General features: G+C 40.7%; 1 long non-coding RNA gene across 1 annotated transcript in view; it reads right to left on the bottom strand.

The window, feature by feature from the left end:
- Positions 1-4,276: 4,276 nt before the first annotated feature.
- LOC147001723 (uncharacterized) overlaps positions 4,277-17,810 on the bottom strand; it is a 227,414-nt gene continuing 213,880 nt past the window's right edge. Inside the window, exons 2-3 of the long non-coding RNA XR_015044618.1 lie at positions 16,610-17,100; positions 4,277-5,265 (exon numbers count right to left, since the gene is read on the bottom strand). This is a non-coding gene — a long non-coding RNA (uncharacterized LOC147001723). The remainder of the gene's footprint in view (positions 5,266-16,609; positions 17,101-17,810) is intronic.

Here is a 17,810-nt window from a genome sequence, read left to right as displayed (position 1 = left end):
GAGGAGTGTTCCTCTTTCTCCACATCCTCGCCAGCATCTGCTGTCACCTGAATTTTTCATCTTAGCCATTCTGACTGGTGTGAGGTGGAATCTCAGGGTTGTTTTGATTTGCATTTCCCTGATGATTAAAGATGTTGAACATTTTTTCAGGTGCTTCTCTACCATTCGGTATTCCTCAGGTGAGAATTCTTTGTTCAGTTCTGAGCCCCATTTTTTAATGGGGTTATTTGATTTTCTGGAGTCCACCTTCTTTAGTTCTTTATATATAATGGATATTAGTCCCCTATCTGATTTAGGATATGTAAAGATCCTTTCCCAATCTGTTGGTGGTCTTTTTGTCTTATTGACAGTGTCTTTTGCCTTGCAAAAGCTTTGTAGTTTCATGAGGTCCCACTTGTCAATTCTCCATCTTACCGCACAAGCCATTGCTGTTCTATTCAAGAATTTTTCCCCTGTGCCCATATCTTCAAGGCTTTTTCCCACTTTCTCCTCTATAAGTTTCAGTGTCTCTGGTTTTATGTGAAGTTCCTTGATCCACTTGGATTTGACCTTAGTACAAGGAGATAGGAATGGATCAATTCGCATTCTTCTACATGATAACAACCAGTTGTGCCAGCACCATTTGTTGAAAATGCTGTCTTTCTTCCACTGGATGGTTTAGCTCCCTTGTCAAAGATCAAGTGACCATAGGTGTGTGGCTTCATTTCTGCATCTTCAATTCTATTCCATTGGTCTACTTGTCTGTCAGTATACCAGGACCATGCCGTTTTTATCACAATTGCTCTGTAGGAAAGCTTTAGGTCAGGCATCGTGATTCCACCAGAGGTTCTTTTATCCTTGAGAAGAGTTTTTGCTATCCTAGGTTTCTTGTTACTCCAGATGAATTTGCAGATTGCACTTTCTAATTCGTTGAAGAATTGAGTTGGAATTTTGATGGGGATTGCATTGAATCTGTAGATTGCTTTTGGCAAGATAGCCATTTTTACAATGTTGATCCTGCCAATCCATGAGCATGGGAGATCTTTCCATCTTCTGAGATCTTCTATAATTTCTTTCTTCAGAGACTTGAAGTTTTTATTATACAGATCTTTCACTTCTTTAGTTAGAGTCACACCAAGATATTTTATATTATTTGTGACTATTGAGAAGGGTGTTGTTTCCCTAATTTCTTTCTCAGCCTGTTTATTCTTTGTGTAGAGAAAGGCCATTGACTTGTTTGAGTTAATTTTATATCCAGCTACTTCACCGAAGCTGTTTATCAGGTTTAGGAGTTCTCTGGTGGAATTTTTAGGGTCACTTATATATACTATCATATCATCTGCAAAAAGTGATATTTTGACTTCATCTTTTCCAATTTGTATCCCCTTGATCTCCTTTTGTTGTCGAATTGCTCTGGCTAGGACTTCAAGTACAATGTTGAATAGGTAGGGCGAGAGTGGACAGCCTTGTCTAGTCCCTGATTTTAGTGGGATTGCTTCCAGCTTCTCACCATTTACTTTGATGTTGGCTATCCCACTAAAATCAGGGACTAGACAAGGCTGTCCACTCTCTCCATACCTATTCAACATTGTGCTTCTCAACCTTCCTATCCTGTGACACTTTTATGAAGTTCTTTAGTTTTTGGTGATGCTCCCCGCCCCCTTACCATATAAGTATTGCAATGCTACTTCATAACTGTAACTTTTGTTATTGCTGTCTCTTGAAATGCTATGCAGACCGCCAAACATTAAGTGAGGGAACCCAGATTGTGAAGTTAGGGCAAGGACTGAAGGAGCAGAAGGGGTTTGCAACCCAATAGGGAGAAAAACAATGTCAACAAACCAGAGGCTCCATGGAAGCTTTTAAAGTCTGCCACCCTCCTCATAGATCCCTCCCAGACTCCATTTATTGCCCTTAATTGAGTAGATATATTCTCTGGGGAAAGTTTCCATAGTTGAGGTATAAGCCTGAATGTACATACGAATACATAGATTATGACATTCTGTGTCTGTGGTGACTGGCTGATGAGATGGCTCAGTGGATAATGGTAATGCGACCAAGCATAGAGACCTGAGTTCCTTCCCTGTGACCCACATGATAGGAGAGAAAAAACTCCATATTTTGTCCTCTGGCTTTCATGTAGGTAGGGGTGCCAAGTCTTAGCCCACAGCAGCTCAAGTTTCCCATTGCTCACTTACTGAGAACTCTCCATCAGATACACACATGTAATTATATGATTCTATGCTCCATTTGAGAGATTCAGTACTTCTTTATTTTTACTTTTGTTGCCCAGAATTAGAAAAACCAAGGAGGCCAGCTGTGGCTGTAGGTCTCTGCATATTTACATTTAAATGATGATGGAGAGTGACAATTGGAGGGACTGCCCACAACAGGACACAATGGAAAACTCTCAGGAGCCTGCAGCAGCTACTTGTAAAAAGGGATGGTGTCTGTGTTCTTGAGAAGCAGGAGATACCTTCCTCCTGGGTACCTGCCATTTGAAATAAGGGACTGCCTGATGTAGGCTGTGATAGAAACATCTCAATAGACTGTGGAAGCTTTTCAAACTAAAACATAATTCCCCTTTATCTTAACCTTAGCCCTGTACAATCACTGTAGAGAATTCATTGTGCATGACTGCTTTTCAGCTGGCCTTGATGTGTATAATTATTCTATTATATCTGAATTTTCTATTTCTTTCTATTTCTGCTTTGGTGTAGTCTGTGAAACTCGATGTTTCTTGATGTAATGATTCTTAAAGTATGAAAAATTGAGATATAAGGAGCTCAGTACAGCACACTTCAAAATGTCCAAGGTGTATGCTGTGTGTTCTCATCTTGGAAACTATGTAAAAACTGTGTAATGATAGTTCCAGATTAATTCATGACTTTTAAAGAAAGTTTGAATAATGTATTAGAAAATGAAATAGGGACAACATTTGGACCCGAGAAATGTAAAAGTTATTGATGTTCTGAAATTAGTTTCACACAACATTTGAGAGTAGTCCTGAATAATAAAGTATAGAATATGTCATACTGTATGCCAGTCAAACTAAGTCAAAACACTGGGACTCTTTTATGAGAGTTGTGTGCAATGTACAGAATCAGAAAGCTAGCAGAAGTACTGAGTTAAGGGTTAAGCACCTCTGACCCATTCAGTGCTTTGGTAGAGGCTTTCCCATGAGAGCCCTACCCTGCAAAGCAGAGGATGAATCTCCAGTACACACCAGCTACTCAATTGGATACCTTGTTTCCTTTTGTAAAGAAATGGAGGAGGCCATTCAGCCACCATCTGGGAAGGCTCTATCTCATTTTCAGAGCCACTACAATTGCAAGATTTTAACTTGGCACCAGCTCCATTGTCTTATGCCAGTATTCTCTGCATTGCCCACTTTCCCATGGTAGTGTCAGTGATGGGCTCTGCACTATTATTTGTCCCTGTTACCTGGTGTTACTGTTCCCAAAATCTGCTTCTCTGATCTAAAGAGAAACTTCAAATCACATTCTAAACTGCTTTTGCTCTGAAAGGAGATGGGTGCTTCTACTTTTTTACAACAAAGTAAACATATCTCAAGAAACTCTTTCTATAGGTATGATCCATTCCACTAATATACCACACAAGGAAGGACAAAAGTGCATATCAGGGGATGGAGAAATAGCTCTTCATCTGAGAATATGTTTCTCAAAAAACCCACCTGGCATCTAACAGTCCTCTGTCATTTTAGTTCCAGGTGAAACCCCATAACTTCTTCTGGCCTTTGGGGAATGGCATGCAAGTGTTGCACAGACCTACAGAAGGTAAAACATGCATAAATATAAAATAAATCAAAATTACAAACAAAATCACCACTGGGGCGAAAGAAAACAGAGGGAGAAAACTCATAGATCATATGGGCCTGGATTTTGTCTCAGCTTTTAAAAACATCTGGATACTGAATACTGAAATACACACTGTGCTTGTGTTAAAACACCCAAAAGGAACCAAATGTATTGTCAAGCACAAAATTCACTCTCATAATCAAGAAAAACAACAAAATCACCAAAAAAATTCCCTATCTCAAAAGGTCCTAAAATTGAGTATCTCTAGTAGTAGTTGCCACTGAATGAACATTTGAAGGAAAGCAGAAGCATACATGTCTGTGTTTTCTGACAGCTTTTATATTCCATTAGAATATGTTTTTATTTTCTGAAAGACATTTCAGAAATACTGATATATTTCCCATTAATTTGTTCAACACTATCATCCACAGTATTTTAGCAGCAGCTAAATATTTGACATGCAAGGATACAGCATGGTGAATTTTTCCATCATGACATCGGTATCCACAGAGTTGGACACACTAGACACACTGAATGTAAAATCAATCACTTTTGTAGCTCAGTCTGGCTGAGAAGTCATTATGGAACCCAAGCCCCTTACAGAGATCCATCTGTGTCTGATAGGTGTGAGATTTCAGTAGGATGATACCACAGCTGAATAAAGAAGTTTCTTATGAGTGAAGAGGTGGAGATCATTGTTTTAATCTTAAGAAAACATCCAATTTATTCAATAGTAACTAAAAGTGGGCAGTCAATATGTACAGTGTATAGCCTTATCAAAATATTAAATCAATTACAAAACAAAACAACAGCAAAGAAACAAACAAAAAAACTTCTAATGAAATGAAAGAAAACCAAAGAACAAAAGTAATCAAAGCTCAAACCAAAATCCAAAAACAAGAATTGTGCAAAACAGCCTTCTTTTGCTGTTATTTTATAGCAAAGACTTACAGCCAATGACTGTCCTTGGCAACACAGTAGAAAATGAGTTACTTCTGGTAACAATCTTTACAAGAGAAATTTTAGTAGGTCTCCTTTTTTGGAGTGTGGGTTTGAAGAATAAGAACACCCAAGACTAAGCAGAATACATGTTACCAACCTTGGCTCAAATCTTTACAATTTTGTAGAATGATTTTTTAATTTTCCTGGATGACCTATTAGGACAAGAAAAATTTACACTCTCAGAATCTTCCTGCTTTCCTAGCAGCTCTTGATGTGTCTCAACACATGTCTGAATCCCTCTACATGTTCACACTTGCTGAGCCAGAGCCCAGATGAAATTAAGAGCTATTCATTCCAATGAAACAAAAATAAAGGAAATTAATGCAGCAGATGATAGCTATGATTACTGGGGATGAGATGAAATATTTGCTTTGCACATGCAGAGCTTCCCCTATAGAAGTTCTCTTCAAAGGAGACCTTGTCCTGGTCTGTTCCATGTTCCAGTTTCTGCTGGAGTATTTTACACCTAGGGAAGGAAGGAACAACAGCCCCGTTAGTGTTGTTTTTCAATTCAGCTTTACGTCCCACACTAGATCTATTCAGCTGGACAACCAATTATTATGACCTATCGTCTGCTGAGGTCATTACCTGCATTCCCAACTGTCATAGAGCACTTGGGCTTGTAATTATTTCTCAGCTTTTAAAAACAGCTGGAAACTGAGCTTTGAACTACACACTGTAGTGGAGTTTAAAAAAAAACACTACATTACTCCAATAGCCCATGTATAATATATTGAATAATAACATTGTAATAATGTCTGAATCTTTGTTGAAGAGAGATGTGAACAACCTAGAAAATCATGTGGATGCCTTATGGGGAACCTGCCTAGAATTGAAGTGAAGGTTATGATTATTTCTCTAGTGCAGGATCCTGACAGGGTACCACTCATCAACCCCTATATCTGGAAATAACCAGAGAAAACATATCACATGAAATCCACAGGCACTGATCTGGGATCCATGACAAAAATCGAAAGAGTTTATACCTTTTGGGTCTCCTCTCCTCCCTCAGAGGAGATTTACACTCTTCCTACTGATGGTTTTCTGGTACCACAGACATATAAGCAACCATGAGGTACATTTCCTCCTCTGTGATGTACATGGGACACACTTAGTGTCAGGGTTTTCAGAAGTCCTTTGATTCTTGTGGCATTTGGCTGGTCCCTGGATTTGACCTGCCTCTCTTTTGGACTGATGGGTATACTGTGGTCTCTAGTCTGGGGCTGTCTGGGGATCAGGGCCCTTGCAGGGATCATAGTACTTGGAGGAGTGGCAGGCAAATGGAAGATTGCTGAGAACCTCCAGATTGATTTCCATAGCTCTCAAAGCACTTTGCACTCCCACTAGAAATGAAGTTTTGTTTCTCTTTTCTCACATTCTCACCAACATGTGCTTTTACCAGTTTTTGATCTTGGCCATTCTTATTTGGAAATTATACTGCCTTATACAAATCTCAGTCGCCTTGGTTTTCATTTCCCTGAAGACTAAGGACTTTCCACATTTCTTTAAGTGCTTCTCGGCCATTCAAGGATCCTTGTTGTGACTTTTTTCTATAGTTCTTTACGACATTTTTAGACTGGGTTCTATTCTTCTTGGTGTTTAGCTACTTGAGTTCTTTAGATATTTTGGAATGTAAGGTTAGTGAAAATTTTTCCCAATATGTAGGCTATCAATTTGTCCTACTGGCTATGCCCTTTGCCTTACATAAGTTTTTCAGTTTCATGAGGTCCGATTTATCAATTTTTGATGTTAGAACCTGAGCCATCGGAGCGTATTTAGAAAATTTGCTCCAATTCCTGTGAGTTTGAAGCTCTTTCTCAATTTCTCTTCAATTAGATTCAGTGAATCTGGTTTTATGTTGAAGTCTTTGATCCACCTGGCCTTGAGTTTTATTCCTGGTGACAAATATGGATCTAGTTTCATTTTTATACATACTTACTTACTGACAGTAGGACCAGCACCATTGATTGAAGATGCTTTCTTTTTTCCATTGTATATTTTTGGCTTCTCTGTCAAAGATCATGTGTCGATATGTGTGGTTAAATTTCTGGGTCTTCAATTCATTTTGTTTTTCTATTTTAAAATATTTTAATCTTACACTTCAAAATTTATCCTGTTTCCTGGTTTCTAGTTCAAAACCTTTTATTTCATGCCCCCTCCATCTGCATCTATGAGAGAGTTCCCCACTCACACAAACACTGCTGTCTACTTGCCCAGGCATTCCCCTACACTGGGGCATTGAGCCTTCAAAGGAACAAGGGCCTCTCTTCCCATTAATGTCTGGCAAGGCCATTGTCTGATGCATATGTAACTAGAGCCTTGGGTTGCTCCATGTGTACTCTTTGATTGGTGGTTTAGTTCCTGTGAGCTCTGGAGTATCTGGTTGGTTGACATTGTTGTTCTTCCAATTGTTGCAAACCCATTTAGCCCCTTCAGTCCTTTCTCTAACTCCTCAATTGGGGACCCTATGCTCATTCCAAAGGGTTGCTGCAAGCATCCTTCTCTGTATTCATCAGTCTCAGGCAGAGCCTCTGAGGAGACAGCTGTAGCAGGCTCCTGTCATCAAACACTTCTTCGCATCTTTGACAGTGTCTGAGTTTGGTGTCTGTATATGGGATGGATCCCCAGGTGGGAATTCTCAGGATGGCCTTTCCTTCAGTCTCAGTTCCACAGCTTGTCTCCACATTTCCTCCTGTGACACTTTTGTTCACTCTTCTATGACATATTTTTTTTGTTATTCTAAATGAATTTGCAAATTGCTTTTCTAAGTATAAGAACAATTGATTTGGAAATTTGATGGGGATTGAATTGAGTCTGCAGATGCATGATGGCCATTTTCACTATATCAATCCTGCCAATCCATGAGAAGGGGAGATCTTTCTATCTTCTGAGATGTTCTTTGATTTCTTTCTTCAGAGACTTGAAGATCGTGTCATACAGATATTTCACTTTCCTGGTTAGAGTCTCCTTCAAGGTATTTTCTTTTCCTCTATAAGTTTCAGTGTCTCTGGTTTTATGTGAAGTTCCTTGATCCACTTAGACTTGACCTTAGTACAAGGAGGTAGGAATGGATCAATTTGCATTCTTCTACATGTTAACAACCAGTTGTGCCAGCACCATTTGTTGAAAATGCTGTCTTTCTTCCACTGAATGTTTTTAGCTCCCTTGTCGTGAAGATCAAGTGACCATAGGTGTGTGGCTTCATTTCTGCATCTTCAATTCTATTCCATTGGTCTATTTGTCTGTCACTATACCAGTACCATGCAGTTTTTATCACAATTGCTCTGTAGTAAAGCTTTAGGTCCGGCATGGTGATTCCACCAGAGGTTCTTTTATCCTTGAGAAGAGTTTTTGCTATCCTAGGTTTTTTGTTATTCCAGATGAATTTGCAGATTGCACTTTCTAATTCGTTGAAGAATTGAGTTGGAATTTTGATGGGGATTGCATTGAATCTGTAGATTGCTTTTGGCAAGATAGCCATTTTTACAATGTTGATACTGCCAATCCATGAGCATGGGAGATCTTTCTATCTTCTGAGATCTTCTATAATTTCTTTCTTCAGAGACTTGAAGTTTTTATTATACAGATCTTTCACTTCCTTAGTTAGAGTCACGCCAAGATATTTTATATTATTTGTGACTATTGAGAAGGGTGTTGTTTCCCTAATTTCTTTCTCAGCCTGTTTATTCTTTGTGTAGAGAAAGGCCATTGATTTGTTTGAGTTAATTTTATATCCAGCTACTTCACCGAAGCTGTTTATCAGGCTTAGGAGTTCTCTGGTGGAATTTTTAGGGTCACTTATATATACTATCATATCATCTGCAAAAAGTGATATTTTGACTTCATTTTTTCCAATTTGTATCCTTTTGATCTCCTTTTGTTGTCAAATTGCTCTGGCTAGGACTTCAAGTACAATGTTGAATAGGTATGGAGAAAGTGGACAGCCTTGTCTAGTCCCTGATTTTAGAGGGATTGCTTCAAGCTTCTCACCATTTACTTTGATGTTGGCTACTGGTTTGCTGTAGATTTCTTTTATCATGTTTAGGTATGGGCCTTGACTTCCTGATCTTTCCAAGACTTTTATCATGAATGGGTGTTGGATCTTGTCAAATGCTTTTTCCGCATCTAAGGAGATGACCACGTGGTTTTTGTCTTTGGAGAAAGTGGGGAAAAGTCTTGAAGATATGGGCACAGGGGAAAAATTCTTGAATAGAACAGTAATGGCTTGTGCTGTAAGATCGAGTATTGACAAGTGGGACCTCATGAAACTGCAAAGCTTCTGCAAGGCTAAAGACACCATCAATAAGACAAAAAAACCACCAACAGATTGGGAAAGGATCTTCACCTATCCTAAATCAGATAAGGGACTAATATCCAATATATATAAAGAACTCAAGAAGGTGGACTCCAGAAAGTCAAATAACCCCATTAAAAATGGGGCTCAGAACTGAACAAAGAATTCTCACCTGAGGAATACCGAATGGCAGAGAAGCACCTGAAAAAATGTTCAACATCCTTAATCATCAGGGAAATGCAAATCAAAACAACCCTGAGATTCCACCTCACACCAGTCAGAATGGCTAAGATCAAAAATTCAGGTGACAGCAGATGCTGGCGAGGATGTGGAGAAAGAGGAACACTCCTCCATTGTTGGTGGGATTGCAAGCTTGTACAACCACTCTGGAAATCAGTCTGGCGGTTCCTCAGAAAATTTGACAGAGTACTACCGGAGGATCCAGCAATACCTCTCCTGGGCATATATCCAGAAGATGTCCCAACCGGTAAGAAGGACACATGCTCCACTATGTTCATAGCAGCCCTATTTATAATAGCCAGAAGCTGGAAAGAACCCAGATGTCCCTCAACAGAGGAATGGATACAGAAATTATGGTACATTTACACAACGGAGTACTACTCAGCTATTAAAAAGAATGAATTTATGAAATTCCTGGCCAAATGGATGGATCTGGAGGGCATCATCTTGAGTGAAGTAACACAATCACAAAAGAACTCACACAATATGTATTCACTGATAAGTGGATATTAGCCCCAAACTTAGGATACCCAAGATATAAGATACAATTTGCTAAACGCATGAAACTCAAGAAGAATGAAGACCAAAGTGTGGACACTGTGACCCTTCCTAAAATTGGGAACAAAACACCCAGGGAAGGAGTTACAGAGACAAAGTTCGTAGCTGTGGTGAAAGGATGGACCATTTAGAGAGTGCCGTATCCAGGGATCCATCCCATAATCAGCTTCTAAACGCTGACACCATTGCATACACTAGCAAGATTTTGCTGAAAGGACCCAAATATAGCTGTCTCTTGTGAGACGATGCCGGGGCCTAGCAAACACAGGAGTGGATGTTCACAGTCAGCTATTGGATATATCACAGGGCTCCCAATGGAGAAGCTAGAGAAAGTACCCAAGGAGCTAAAGGGATCTGCAACCCTATTGTTGGAACAACATGATGTACTAACCAGAACCCCGGAGCTCTTGTCTCTAGCTGCATATGTATCGAAAGATGGCCTAGTTGGCCATCACTGGAAATAGAGTCCCATTGGACTTGCAAACTTTATATGCCCCAATATAGGGGAATGCCAGGGCCAAAAGAATGGGAATGGGTGGGTAGGGAAGTGGGGGGCGCTATGGGGGACTTTTGGGATAGCATTGGAAATGTAATTGAGGAAAATATGTAATAAAAATATTAAAAATTTAAAAAAAGGTATTTTCTTTTATTTGTGATTATTGAGAAGGATGTGGTTTCCCTAATTTCTTTCTCAGCCTGTTTATTTTTTGAGTAAAAAAAGGATACTGATATGTTTGATATAATTCATATCAAGTCACTTTGCTGAAGTTGTATATCAGGTTTAGCAGTTCTCTGGTGGTCAGTGCTTCTAACCATTGGTTGTGTGCTGACCCCTGTGGTTGAATTATGGAAACCTGCTAACCCCAGTTGTTGGAAAGCTGAAAGAAGCTGAGGAGGGGGGGGGGGCAACCTTGTTGGAGGACAAGAACACTCAGTAATCCTGGACACTGGAGATCTCTCAGACACTGCAATACCAACCAGGCTGCATACAACATCTGTTATGAGGCCCCCAAAATATATACAGCAGAAGACTGCCAGGCTGGATTCAGTCAGAGAAAATGCACATAAGCCTCAAGAGAATGGAGGCCCTAGAGAGTTTGAAGGTCTGGTGGGGGTTTGCCTGGTGGTGGGAACATCCTGTGGACACAGGGGTTTGGGGGTGGTGGTATGGGATATGGTATGGGGGTGGACCAGGAGAGGAATAAAATCTGGAGTTTAGCCTGGCATGGTGACGCACACTTTTAATCCCAGCACTTGGGAGGCAGAGGCAGATAGATATCTGAGTTCCAGGACAGCCTGGTCTATAAAGTGAGTTCCAGGACAGCCAGGGCTACACCAAGAAACCCTGTCCTGAAACAAAACAAAACAAAACAAAGCAAAGCAAAACAAAACAAAAACAAAAAACAAACAAACAAAATTCTGGAGTTTAAAATATATAAAGGAAAAAAATTTTAAAAATAGAAGAAAGATAAAAGAAGGAAATCTTTGGTGGAACTTGTGGTCAGTTCAGAATATGATCCTATTATCTGAAAATAGTGGTATTTTAACTTCTTCCTTTCCAATTTGTATCCCTTTGTCCTCCTTATGTTGTCTAATTGCTCTGGCTAGGACACTGAGTACAATATTGAATAGGTAGGGACTGAGAAGGCAGCCTTGTCTACTCCCTCATTTTAGTGGGATTGCTTCCAGTTTCTCTCCCTTCTTTGATGTTGGCTACAGGTTTGTTGTATATTGATTTTACTATGTTTAGGTATGGGCCATGAATTCCTGATCTTCCCTAGACTTTTATCATAAATAGATGTTGAAGTTTGTCAAATGGTTTCTCATCATATAATGAAATGATCATGTAGTGGTTTTCTTTGAGATTTTTTAGATAGTGGATTATGCAGATGGATTTTTGTATATGGAACCATCCCTGCATCCATGGGATGAAGTCCACTTGATAATGACGAATGATCTTCCTGATTTGTTCTTGGATTTGGTTTTTGAGAAGTGAAATGCATAATTTTGCACTGGTATCCATAAATGAAATTCAGAAGTTCTTTCTTTGTTGGGTCTTTGTGTGGTTTTGGTATCAGTGTAACTGTGTCTCCATAGAGCACATTGGGTATTATTCCTTTTGTTTCTATTTTGTGGAATAGTTTGAAGGGAATAGGTATTAGGTCTTCTTTGAAGGTTTGAAAGAATTCTGCACTAAACCCATCTGGTCTTGAGCTTTTGTTAGCTGGGAGATTTTACCCATTGCTTCTATTTCTTTAGGGGTTATAGGACAGTTCACATGGTTTATCTGATCCTGATTTAATTTTGGTACCAGGTATCTGTTAAGATAATTGTCCATTTCATACAGATTTTCCAGTTTTGTTGAGTACATTTTTGTAGTAGGATTTGATGATTTTTTTTAATTAACTTGGTTTCTGTCATTATGTCTCCTTTTTCATTTCTGATTTTGTTAATTTGGATACTGTGTCTGTGCCATCAGGTTAGTCTGGATAAGGGATTTTCTATCTTGTTGATTTTGTCTAAGAATCAGCTCCTTGTTTTGTTGGCTCATTGTATAGTTTTGTTGTTGTTGTTGTTTGTTTGTTTCTTTGTTTCTTTGGTTGATTTCAGCCCTGAGTTTGATCATTTCCTTCCATCTACTCCTCTTGGGTATATTTGCTTCTGTTTGCTCTAGAATTTTCAGATGTTCTGTCAAGCTGCTAGTATATACTCTCTCCAGTTTCTTTTAGGAGGTATTCAGAGCTATGAGTTTTCCACTTAACATGGTTTTTATTTTGCCCCATAAGTTTGGGTGTGTTGTAACTTTGTTTTCACTAAATTCTAAAAAGTCTTTCATTTCTTTCTTCATTTCTTCCTTGGCCAAGTTATAATTGAGGAAAGCATTGTTTAGCTTCCATGTGTATGTGGGCTTTCTGTTGTTTTTGTTGTTATTGAAGACCAGCCTTAGTCCGTGGTGATATGATAGGTTGCATCAGATTATTTCAATATTTTGTATCTGTTGTGGCCTGTTTTGTGAATGATTATATGGTCAATTTTGTAGAAGTTGCCATGAGGTGCTGAGAAGAAGGTATATTCTTTTGATTTAGGATGAAATGTTATATATATATATATATATATATATATATATATATATATATATATATATATATCTGTTAAATCAATTTAGTTCATAACTTCTGTTAGGTTCATTTTGTCTCTGTTTAGATTCTGTATCCATGATCTGACCATTGATGAGAGTGGGGTACTTGAAGTCTCCCTCCAGTGTTGTGGGAGTTACAATGTGTGCTTTGAACTTTAGTAAAATTTCTTTTCTGGTTTTGGTTGCCCTTGCAATTGGAGCATAGATGTTCAGAATTGAAAGTTTATCTCGGTAGATATTTCCTTTGATGAATATGAAGTGTCTTTCCTTGTCTTTTTTGAAAACTTTAGGCTGGAAGTCGATTTATTTGATATTAGAATGCCTACTTCATCTTATTTCTTGGGAACATTAGTCTGGGAAATTGTTTTTCAGCTTTTAATTCTAAGGTAGTATCTGTCTTTGTCAGTGAGGTGCATATCCTGTATGCAGCAAAATCCCGGGTGATGTTTACTTTTCCAATCTTTTAGACTATGTCCTTTTATTTGGGAACTGAGTCCACTGATGCTTGAAAACCACTCTGGAAATCATTTTGGTGGTTCCTCAGAAAACTGGATATAGTACTACCTGAGGACCCAGCAATAACACTCCTGGGCATATACCGAGAAGATGCTCCCACATGTAATGATGACACATGCTCCACTATTTTCATAGCAGGCTTATTATAATAACCAGTAGCTAGAAAGAACCCAAATGTCCCTCAACAGAGGAATAGATGCAGAAAATGTGATGTAATTACACAATGGAGTACTATTCAGCTATTAAAAACAATTATTTATGAAATTCTTAGGCAAATGAATAGAACTAGAAAATATCATCTTGAGTGAGGTAACTCAATCACAAAAGAACACACATGGTATGCACTCACTTATAAGTGGATACTAGCCCTGAAGCTTGGAATACCCAAGATACAATTAACAGACCACATGAAGCTCAAAAGAAGGAAGACCAAAATGTGGATATGTTGGTTCTTCTTAGAAGGGGGAACAAGATACCCATGGGTGGAGACAGAGAGACAAAGTGTGGAGCAGAGACTGAATGAAAGGTCATTAAGAGACTGTCCTGTCTGTCTAACTATTCCCTATAGTGTCACTACACCCAGGTGCTCTTGTGGATACCAACAAGAGCTTGCTGACCAGAGCCTGGTATAGCTACCTCCTGAGAGACTCTGTCAGTGCCTGTCAAATTCTGAGGAGGATGCTCTCAGCCAACCATTGGACTGATCACAGGGACTGCAGTAGTGGAGATACAGAAAGGACCCAAGGTACTGAAGGGTTTTGCAGCCCCATAGGAGGAACAATATGAACCAACCAGTACCCCCAGTGATCTTAGGGACTAAAGCACTAGCCCAAGAGTACACATGGAGGGAACCATTTCTCTAGCTGCATATTTAGCAGAGGATGGCTTTGTTGGTCATCAATGGGAGGAGAGGCCCTTAGTCCTGTAAAGGCTCCATGCCCCCGTGCTCAGGAATGCCAGGACCAGGGAGCTGGAGTAGGTGGGCTAGTGAGCTGGGGGAGATGGTAGGGGATTAGGGGTTTTCAGAGAGGTAACCAGGAAATGGAATAACATTTAAATGTAAATAAAGAAAATATTTAAATAAAAATATTTTAAAAATAATAAATAAACTGAACTTCTAAATTATCTAAAGATTATGAGACTTGAGAAGGTCTTGGCTAATCTTCCTAACCTGTGTGTCCTTGTATAAATCAAGACAGGTTTCTCTGTGTGTTGGGGAGGGTAGTTGAAGGAAATAATTTTAATTTTCATCTGGAGGTGGCTTATTCCCTAAGGATGAGGATGAATTCTGACCTTTTCTGTCAGGAATGGCACGGAACCATACATTGTTGTCCCATATCCAGGCTGCAGAGTTCCACTGGTTTATGAGCCTTAATCATTATTTGCTCTTCTCTACAAATCCTGCTCTCTCTCCTTTGGAGTAAATTGTCCCTTATTATATGTACTTAATTTTGTGTTTTGTCTTCCTACAGGATGTTGAGTAACTGCTTAAGTAGTTTCAGGACCACTAATCTTAGTGCTTTTATATAAGATTGAGTGGAATCATCATTTCAAAATCTCCAGATGATCTCCAGAAAACATAGAAAAAAAGTCAATTTGATAATCCCGAAATAAAATAACATGGGAAAAGCTTAAAAACCAGTGACTGGACAAGTTAGTCATTTGGAAGAGGTGTTCATCAGCCTCTGGTTCTTTCTGTATCTTCAAAGTCTACTCAAGGCTGGACTAACCTGAAGGAGTAAACACGAATCTCAGGAAGCACACAATGTCCACGGAAACTTTCTCCAAAGATAGTTTCGGACAGTCTATAAGGATGACAAACAGAACTTCCTGTGGAATGGGAACACTCTGGCCATACAGATTTATTCTGACAAAGGCTCCAGAATTCAAGATTATGAACCATAAAACTAGAGCAAATCTGTGTGCAGAACACTATTGGCTCATCAAGCCTGGGATGCACCAGGGCATACAGTAGGCACATATTTGTTTTAAGGAATCCCTACAGGAATGAGAAGACAGGATGAAGACGCCAAGATCATCCCTCTAAAAAGAAGACCTGAGAATGTTAACTCATCACCTTATTTGTAGAAAAGTCTGTGCATTCCCTTTTAACTTCCAGCTATGCATCTGTTTAAAAAAGAGGATGAGAAAAGGCACAATGGGGAAATCCCAGCATCTTCAAGAAAACACCATTCTCTTCAATCACAGGAGAGTGGGTTAGGAATGCCTCCCCCACCCACCTGCACAACTCTTCCAGGGAAAACAGAGGCTTTAGAATCTAAGTGCAGACTCACATCTCACCTGTGAGAAAGGCATTCTAAGTCAGATCATACCAGTCCACAGATACTAAATGATACAATCAGAAAACCTTTGGAGAAGCAATCGCCCTCCACCCTACTACCTACCTCCCTCCCTTTCTTTTCTCAGACAGGGTCTTTTGTAGCTCAGGAGGGTCTTGAACTCTGGATCTTCCTGGTTCAGTGTTCCTAGTACCCCAGCCTTGAGAGACATTTTTCAAACAATGTTTAACACTAGATGCCAGACTCTAAACTTCTGAACTTCTAAGACTATCAGAAGCCAATTTACAACTATATAAAAAAGGCACCACTGTGGGTGTGATTGGCAAATACATTCTTGCACATTTCTGCATTTTCTTAAACTTTATTTACATTATGCTCTACCCTTGAAGTTTCCTTCTAATTATCTGCAAGTTGGATAACTATGTCACTCTGTCTCTCAAAAATCCCCCCACGGATGAGAAAAGTTAAGTAAGGGCTGGAGGGACATTTCTGGGGTTGTCTGGTTTTGTCCCTAAAAGACACCCAATGCCCCTGGACCCCTTGGGGCAGGCAGACCCAATGCCCCTGGACCCCTTGGGGCAGGCAGAGCCTGCTCTTCAGAATAGCTTGGCTGCCTGGAAGCCACTGCAGGTCTTTTTTTCTGCGCTGTCTAACAGGGTCACCAGTTTTATCTGGGGAAACTCAACTCTTAACTTTAGTTGGGCCACCAGCAACACTTTGCCCAGCACCTTCCTGGACTCCATGGCCAGGGCTCCCAGCTCACCTGACCACATTAGGGTGCTGGAATTCTCCTGGTGCCTCAGCACCGCCACCTTGCGGATGGTGGAGAGCGGCATGCCCTCCTCACTGGTCTGCACTCACAAGAGTTTCAGATTCACGAAGAGGAAGCCTTTCTTCAAGTCGCAGGCCTTGAACACCTTCACTTAGGTGCCTTCGCTGATCTCCATCATGTACTCAAACTGCTGATCAGAGCGACTCAGGCTGTCCTTCTCCATGCTGGCTGCAGGCTGCCGGCGTGACACAGTGGAACCGGGTGCACACTCGCTGCCTTACAGGCCTCGGGGAGGCACGGAGTTGAACTCGCAGCCGCCAGGCTAGAACGAAGGACCTCAAGCACAGCAGCTGTGATACTCCACCTAGCCAAGTCGCCAGGCTCGCCTCGCCGCGCCGCGCTGCACCATCACTGCAGGAGAGCTCTGATCCCTCCTCTTCCCCCTCCTCAGTGATTGCATAGTCCGCCCACAATCTTTGCACCTAGGAGGAGGAGACAGGCGGACAAGAAGAAAGTGCGATTAGACTGCCCAGGAGACTTCCACAGGGTTCCACCAGCTCCCCGCCTCCTCTCCTCTACTCGCCCTGGCTGCCTAATCCGGCCGGGTTTCTCGGAGAAAAACCAAGTTACTTTTCTTCCCCAGCAGGGCTCATGCAATCTTAGCGAGGAAAAGGTTGCTGGGGCCTCTCGGGATGAGAGCTGGGCTTGAAGCAGCAGAAAGAGAGGGGGCGTGCGGAGCAGCCCAGAGTGTGCCTGGGGCGCGGGGGAGAAGACCCGCGCTTCAATGTCATGGCCATCTGTTAGGGAGGGCTGGGGCGACTAGAGGAGGGAGAGTGAGGGGCCCTGGAAGGGCATTACTATTTTTTTTTAATTATATATATGTTTTGCCTGCTGCAACCCGCACCTGGTACCAGCAAAACTGGCAAAAAGCAAGCTAGCCAGGCACATGGAGCAGACCACCTCGGGCACCCAGAGGGGACTCTAGAAATCCCACCACAACCACATCTGTGCACCAATGCATGCAATTCCCCCAGAAGCCAGAAGAGGGCATGGTGTTCAACCCAGAAATGCATTAATAGGATTGTTAGCTGCCCTCTGGCTCAATATTTATACCTATATCATTGTTCTCAGCTGCCCTCCCTGACTCCGGGGTCCTAATCGTGCGGGGTCGACCTGGGGTAATTCGGAAGCT

This window comes from Mus caroli, unplaced genomic scaffold (assembly GCF_978045245.1).
Source record: "Mus caroli unplaced genomic scaffold, Mus_caroli_1 scaffold_12, whole genome shotgun sequence".
Classification (NCBI taxonomy): domain Eukaryota; kingdom Metazoa; phylum Chordata; class Mammalia; order Rodentia; family Muridae; genus Mus; species Mus caroli.
Note: the sequence above shows the minus strand (reverse complement) of the source record. Positions and strands in the feature narration are given on the sequence as shown.